The sequence below is a fragment of the Temnothorax nylanderi genome, unplaced genomic scaffold, assembly GCF_030848795.1.
Source record: "Temnothorax nylanderi isolate EJ_2023f unplaced genomic scaffold, tnyl_v1.0 TNYL_tig0084_pilon, whole genome shotgun sequence".
Lineage (NCBI taxonomy): Eukaryota > Metazoa > Arthropoda > Insecta > Hymenoptera > Formicidae > Temnothorax > Temnothorax nylanderi.
In genome coordinates this window covers 366,478-374,761 of record NW_027249146.1, presented here as the reverse complement: position 1 = coordinate 374,761, position 8,284 = coordinate 366,478, and the positions used below count along the sequence as shown (strand labels likewise).

Here is an 8,284-nt window from a genome sequence, read left to right as displayed (position 1 = left end):
GGCAATGAACATAACAAAATATTTAATGACTAATGTCTGACAATTATTAATTAGCATTTTGACAATAAGGAGAAAAGAAAGAGACAAGATTTCTACGTTATTCTATGTTTATTTAATGTGTGCGAGTTAAATCCGCGCTCCTTGGTCATTAAAAAGTTGAAAGCTCCGAAATAAAATTTTACCGCATAAAGTACAGCATTTCCTTTGTTCTTAATTTTTCGTGGTTGTACAAAGTCAGACGGCAGAAAAATAAACATAGAGGTACAGGATGAGAAAGGCAAGAAAGAGAGAAAAGAAGAAAAAGAAATATATATGTTTGAAAACGCTGAACGCGGTAATAACACGCGTCACGACACAAACAATGCTTGTATCCAGAGGCAAAACTGCGTTTGACTTTTGACATAACAATTCGTTCTTTTTCTATATGCGAACATTAATTTTCTTATGCCATTAGCTAAAGCGAAAGAGCATGTGTTACGATCCGATTTTATGATTTCCGATGTGAATTACGATCGTTTCGCTCAAACACTCGCGATCTTTGATATTTTACCTCGAACTTTACGGAAAATTTGTTGCAAAGCATAAGAGACATTAGTTTAATACTCTGTATAATATTTTAATATTATATTCACTTATCATATCATATTAATATCTATTATGTGACTTTATATGTCTTTTAATTAAAATGTACACTTTTGTTATCAATTGTAGTAAGTATCTTGTTTTGTTAGATTAAATTTTTTAAAGAATTAGAACAAAGAAAAAATTCTCTTATCTAATTTCGCTATATAAGTTCAATACAACGAAAGATTTCTCAAAGATTTTCCGCAAGGATTCAACAATATCATGTGCGTGAGAATTCATGGAGCATAAGATTGTTTCGATGCGATTTTGTAGTCGGTTGCGTTTTTTTATCACACTGATTTCTGACTGCGACTCTCACGATGGCAACCGTCCAGGATTCTTTCACTTTAGCATGGAATTTTAAGTTGGTGCGATCTATTCGATGATTAAATTTCTTTCTTGTACTTCTGTAGGGAAGGCACGTTTCCTCATAGTTGTTTCACCTGGGACACATGGAACTTCCATTAAAACTACGACGTGTCAATGTTCTTTTCCCTCGTTGTCTTCCACATGAGGGATGACCCTTAGTTTTGACGTAGATTTATTTTTTACTATACCCAAGTGTATACAAAGAGGAAAGTTTTTATAACAGTTACGGGAATTTAATTAGTAAAAGTTAACTAATATAGAAGAAGATTAAATTTTAAAGATCAAATTAAAGATCAAATTATTACATTAAATTATTATCATGTGACTTGGTAATGACAAATTCAATAAAACTTATGTTACAATAACGAAAATTCGTTACATACAGCATAAATTGATGTAATTATACATGAAACATTGTAGTGTAATATAATAATTGAATTTGCGCAATGAAGATAATTAAAGTCTTTCGTTAATAATTAGGCAAAAACATTGAAGCTCTGTTTTACAAGGTGTACTGCTCTTATGTATCTTGATACGTATAAAATAGCAAATAACGTCGTTTATCTTGATTTTCCTAACGCAGAATAATCTTTGTGACCGAATAAAGGGATCGATTTTATCTTGCCAAGGCCCATTGCAATTTTACGACTTGGAGTTTTAGAAAAGCACGTTTTAATAGCGTCAGACAACTGGTACTATTTATTCGAGCTTTGACATACAGATCTGCTTGAATTTTGAAAACAAATTCTTGTAACGCGAATATCTTGCCGGGGATTCTAAGAATGCTTGGTAATGCGAATTCGTTCGAGGCACGTCTTTATTGTAACTGTAACTTGCCAGTTCGAGGCGAAAAATTTATAGCTTGATAAGATTCGTAGTACTAACTCGTGATTTATGCGGGGATGAAACCTGCGGGTTAAACGATCGACATCGTTCACTTCCGTGGCACTAAAATGTGCACTAGGCTCCTAAAATTTCACCGTTTCTCGAGTAAAGTACTCTTCTTCCATTATACAGATGTGAATATTTTATTTTAGATTGAATTCCCACGAAACCGGATTATTACCGTGTGTAATTGTTTCTGACTTACAGAAAATTGAGATAAAATAACTGTTCAATTATGCATAAAAAGGATTATTTAAATAGATAATTATATTTGCCTTTAAATGCTAAATTGAAAGTCTGTTAAAATTTAAGGTTAATATTTCTTCACAATATTCATTTGTGCAAATGAGTGATGAAAAGGTTTGGTGGAATGACGACTTACATTTTATATCGTTTCGCTCTCTTTTCTATAAATATTAATATTTTACATTATTATTACTTAATATTATAATTATTATTTAATATTGTAATATTTGAACAATAACCTTTTGCAGGAACGTTTACTGCATCAAGAAAGTTTATATATTGACAGTTTGCGCATTTTCTATGAAAATGCGATCCGTCGATTGATTACAATGTAATTACCTAAGAAAGCGAGTAACGCGTGGAATATTTCTACTCATTTACCTTCCATCGTGGAAGTTAATTGAAAGGCACGTGGGGTACACGAAGGTTGATACTTATCACCTTCTACAACGATGAGAGCTTCCGTTAATGACTCTGTCTGCGTTCTTTGTTTTCCGTTTTTTGCCCTTATCATCGGTGTAGCGTTATCGAGACGGGATGGGCTTTCTTCGTCGATTGAATTCGCGTAACAGTATGATCGAGCTTTTTCTGGCCGATGACTCCTCATTCTTCATCCCTCTTCTCGTGATTCTACTTCGACGATATCATCTTCCTTGAGGGTTAATCGAAAAGTGTTTTTCTTTTTTTTTTCCCAAAAACCAACATTTGACTGCACGCAAAGAGTGTCTTTAATTATCATCGATAAACATACGATACGATATCGCCCAACGTTCACAAATTATGATAAATTGATAAAAAGTAGTAAAAAATAGTAAAAAATCTTACGGTTTGTTATACTCGTGATGTATATTACAGTTATAAATATAATTATGTGTGATAATTAATTATGCTACATGTAACAAACTGATTAATTTTTATTTTACATACACTGAAAAAAAATTTTTTCTGCATTTTAGTAGATATTAAATTTGCGTACAACTATATGATTCTATTTATTAAAATGAAGAAAATTTTCCTTTTTATTAGTACATGTGTATTTACTGAGAAAAAATATACTGATAAAAAGAAAAATTTTCTTTATTTCAGTAAATAGAGTCACAGTTGTACGCAAACTAATATTTACTAAAATGCAGAAAATTTTTTCTCAGTGCACATGTATTGTTGTTTAAAGTATACGCTCCCATATAATTTCTTTGAAATTAATATTTTTTAAATATTGTTATAAAAATTTAAAGAAAGTTTCGTTAAGCCGATATAAATTCGACAAAAAATTTACTGTTACAGAATGTGATAGGAATTATTATGGTTTATATACGTATGTCTCTTGTATATTTATTACAGATTTACGACAACAATCTGTAATAAATATGCCGTTTCGAAATACATGTTTCGTTTCGATATTGTGCAAGTATTAATAATTTGTAGCTGTAAACCGCGTTATCCGAAAACAAATCCAATTGCCATCGTCTCGATGTGGTACATTTGTAATGCAACAATAATGGTAGCGGAACGTAGAGATGTCGTACGAATAAATGATGTAACACGATTCTCTCTGATGAAATTGGAATTCATTCTCTCTTATAATAAACATGGGGTTGCTATATTTCAAACTATTAATTCAAAGTTCGCTTTCTGAGCGTAATTCATTTATGGAGTACAATCCGATATGCCATTGTTACGTGTTTTGTTCTATTTCTGATTATTTGGAAAATTAATACCGCATTCTTGAATGTTATAATTAAGTAGAGAACCTCACGTAATAATATATCGATAATAGCTGTGTAAACAAAAGCCATCGAGTAAATAATGATGTAACATGATTCTTTGGTCAGCTTGTTTTTTTTTTTTCAATTTCATCGTTTGGCTATTTTTTACCGTGAGTTTTTAACTTTCAACCTTAAATATCTTTGTAATTAAAGCACAATTTAAAATTTTATAAATGCAATATTTACTGAAAATTAATTAAAAGAAAAAATGATTAATTTTTTTGTACCTCGAAAACTTGATGTAAAAATTCCTTTAAAATAATTTCTTTGTTGGCTTATTTTTTAATATATTATAAAGTGATGTATAATACATATATAAAAGAAGAATATTAATTATTATAATATATCAAACAATCTAATGAAAAAAATTGGTCAAGCCATTGTTTTATGCACGGTATCTCAAATCTATGAAAATGTTTCATGCATTATATTCAGATCGTTATCGTTATCAATAAATATTCATGATTTTGGAGATTACAATTTATAATTATTTTCATTTTGATTTCTATGTAACCGCATTATTCATACAGATATGAATCGTTCTTGCAAATTATTTACGGCGGGCTTGCAGAGAGACGTCGAGTGGGTGAAAGTCGCTCCATAATGAGCGGCTCTTCGTCAATATGTCAAGTACAGATTCTTTTATAAACTTGAAATGGCCGCGGCGTTATGCCGTAATATCACAATGTTGTATAACGCCGCGAAATGAAGCACGTTTCGTTACGGAGCACGCAATTTATTTCACATCTTTCATGACGCTGAAAAAGCGAGCAGCAATAATTAAGAAGCGGTCAATTTCTGTCGCCGTCTGCGGCGACAAAGGACGGGGACCGGCTATTGCCTCTCGCGCAATATCGGTTGCCGTTGGCTTAACACGCTCATTAATAATCGTCCCGCTTGTTGTTTTTCCGTCTGCCATGCGCGCGCGCCAGTACGGAAAAGTACGACCTGTTTTTTACGATGTAGATCTCCTCGGTCTTCCTCGTTTGCATTCTCTCCGAATGAGGGACGACCTCGTACTTTTGTCACTCGACATTACGCCTCGTAATTTCCATCTAATTTCGCCCACGACGGTGTTAAATGCCACTCCCGCGCGCATCCCGACCGCGGGAGATAAATGCGACAGATAAGACAGACGGATGGACATTAGACGGCTGATTTGCGTTCATTCCTGTGCGTGTCTGTTAAAGTAACCCTTGTCACAGCGGAGAAGGTAGTTCTCCGGTGTCGCGGCTTTTTTTTACGCTTTAAAAAGAGCTGCAGTCCCCGCCGGAGGAGCAGAATGTCCTAATATTTTATAAAACAATATTGAGTAGATCGATGAATTCTCGGGGGTGATCTTAAACTTAATAATAATTCTTTTGACGAATAGAGATCATTAGTCATCACGTCTTTGATTTTTTAAATGTTAAAAATTTTTGTAATATTATATTTCTGGATTTGTTGTAAATAAAATCTGTTTGGAATTAATCAAAGAATAAGGTTTTTGAGTACATATATGACGAATAATTTTTATCAGATTTTTCTCGCGAATCGACACGTTTTAAAGGCCAGCTTTCGAACGTTTCTTCATTAATCATTCGATGCAGGAATAGGTGCACAATATGTGCCATTAAAGCCTCGAAGGCAGAAAGAAATATTGGCACGTGATCAGAAAGAAAGATCGATTTTTTTCGGTTTGCTTTGATAACGGGCTTGATGACGAATCCGCTTTAAGGATATTTAATTTGTTTTCCCTTTGATCGAAGGACGTGCGAAACGTGCATGCGGGATCATTAATTTTCCGAAAAAATTCTACATTATTTCATATATATTAAATTAAAAAAGAAACGAGGAAGCTTTTTTGCGGAAATTTGTATCTTTAGAATATTGTTCTATCAATAACAGCGTGTCAGTAATTTTATTGTTCCTTTTTCAATATTTTTAGTTGTTTGTTATTATTTGTGAATAAATATTGTGTTCTATGTTCTACCTCGCTTTTAAGTTATAACATTTTAAAAATCGATTGTAATCTATTTTTATTTTCCTATTTATTTTCCTAATTAATCCTAAAAGCGAAAAACGATACATATACATATATAATAGTACTACCGTATATTACTACAATTATTTTGCATACATGGCTGAAAACATTATCTGTTTTTTTTTTACAGAAAATATATTTTATCTTACTGAATATTAAATTTTCAAAATCGCGATATTGTAGTAACTTAAAACAGATAGATCGACAGCAGAATAGATTGAATTTTTTTCGAAATATTACAGTTGTATCTAAATTCCCGTTTGCATGGACTTAGCGTAAGCGGATATAAATCTTTTATATTTTTATTTGTAGCTTGAAGTTTTTTATTATTAACTGTAGAAGAGCGCAGATCAGAATTATATAACAGCAAAGAATACAATTTATGTAACGTGTAACTTAAAAATTATATAATATATTAGAAATCGTATACTACGACTACATATATAATGGAAAGAGGTTTTTAAGTTATGCAATTTGATCTCGGTGAAGAGTTGCTCCGCGATAACCATTGTTCTATTTTAAAAACGCGTATTACGTGCATGAAAGGACGCACTTTCGTCTTGGTTTCAGTTTTCTCAAAGTGACTCAAGATGCTGAACCTGTTGTGAACAGGACCGTTTAACTTCTGCTGGCAACCAAATCAATTGTAGCTCTCGTGACAAAGAACCAGATACAGCTCGCCTTCCTATATATATAGACTGACCTGTGACCCGTGAGAATTTAATATCCTGCGAATTTTTCTCGAGAATTTTTCGCGTGCCGGCGAAATAATTCTCTGTCGTATTTAAAATTTATTTAAATTCTACCTTCAATTCCATTGATTTTTATAACATGCATGATGTCTGTTCTGCTTTGAGATGCAATTCTCGATTGTATTTATCTGTTTTGATCTAAATTGATATCGTTATTCTTTATTATCATCGAGTAGATCCGATAATACTGACGTTGTGATCGTAAATGGGAATGAAAGAAACTTTGGAAATAAATTGCGAAGTTGGTCCGGTTAGAGAGGATGAGAAAGTTATGATAGTTAAATCGATTGATTTTACTGGCGTTCGAGATGATGCGCCGGGTTCTCATTTCCACCTTAATACAATATAGAGGTGTAGGCAGTAGATTAGTGGACAGTAATCCCTAATATTGTGTTAAGATAGAAATAGTGAAATAATCTCGTATTTAATCTTTATTCTATAAAAAGATCGAAAACACATATACCTACATCTACAGCCTTAGCCAAAATTATTAGGTACTCTATTTTTTCAAAATAACATTTATTTTTGAAAGAAATAAAAAATAAACACGTTCATAATAATGAGTGCCTAAGTAGATAATTGTTAAACAATAGAAGTCTCTCCTGGTATTAGATTCAGTACAGTATAATGATTATAAGAGTGTCTAATTTTGGCCAAGACTGTATATGATGTATATGATCATAAATCCCACGTGATTTTCCGCAAAGCTCTAATAAATAATATAAAACTTATATCTCATTATATATATTATGAGAAAATAATACAAAAAACACATATGTAAAATTGAGATAAAGTAAGCAAGTGCAAACGTTCTTCTTCAAATATATAAATAAATTTTACAGAAATTATATTATAACATAAAGGATTAGGAATTATACGGTGAAGCGGACGATTCTTAAACAGAGTGATAACAGTATATTACAGAAGCGCCATTTATTATGATTGAAAGTAAATACATCGTGGACAGGCCATTTTGATCAAGAGGTAGTTATAATTATAATTCGTATTCTTTATAACGCTTTTTATTCTCGAGCCTATCGCCCGTAGCTTGATACATGCATGCTCTTATCGCTAGTACGTGTAATATTATTTTTTTTTTAATTACGTCACAAGCACGCGTACGATATATTGTGTAGGATCTATAGTAAACACCCGTTGTCCTTGTAGCATCCTTTCTGTATACCTTTTGATTTATCCGATCGACAGCTTTTCGATCACGGTGATGCTGATGGCGCATTCCCGGTATGACGGTTGGAGCTTCTGGAAAATAAAAACAAAAGTTTTTATCTCATGAAATACAATACAAAATCAATGATAAAAGGAGGGGAAGTGGAAAATTGATAGAGGAATGGCAGGCTTATTTTACTGTCGTTATATAACAGATATTTTATATCGTTCTTAAAAAGATTTACCGTTAATAAGAAATATAAATTTGCTTCAAAATACGCCAAGTATCTTAAATTCAGAGAATTAAACAAACAATGTCCACAAATTAAAAGACACAATAAATTTTCAGAATATTTTATTAATAATTATGTGATTTATTATACTTAATTCAGAAATCAACATTTTAAGTTTTTCTTTATTTTGAGAGCATTCTTTATTTATGTATAATAATT

At 32.0% G+C, this 8,284-nt stretch overlaps 1 protein-coding gene across 5 annotated transcripts in view; it reads right to left on the bottom strand.

Annotated features, from left to right (window-relative positions):
* Positions 1 to 7,581: 7,581 nt before the first annotated feature.
* Positions 7,582 to 8,284, bottom strand: part of LOC139774622 (prolactin-releasing peptide receptor) — a 62,707-nt gene continuing 62,004 nt past the window's right edge. For all 5 annotated transcript variants that reach the window (XM_071710029.1, XM_071710030.1, XM_071710031.1 and 2 more), the window contains exon 4: positions 7,582 to 7,925. The gene's annotated coding sequence lies outside the window, so the exon portion shown is untranslated. The remainder of the gene's footprint in view (positions 7,926 to 8,284) is intronic.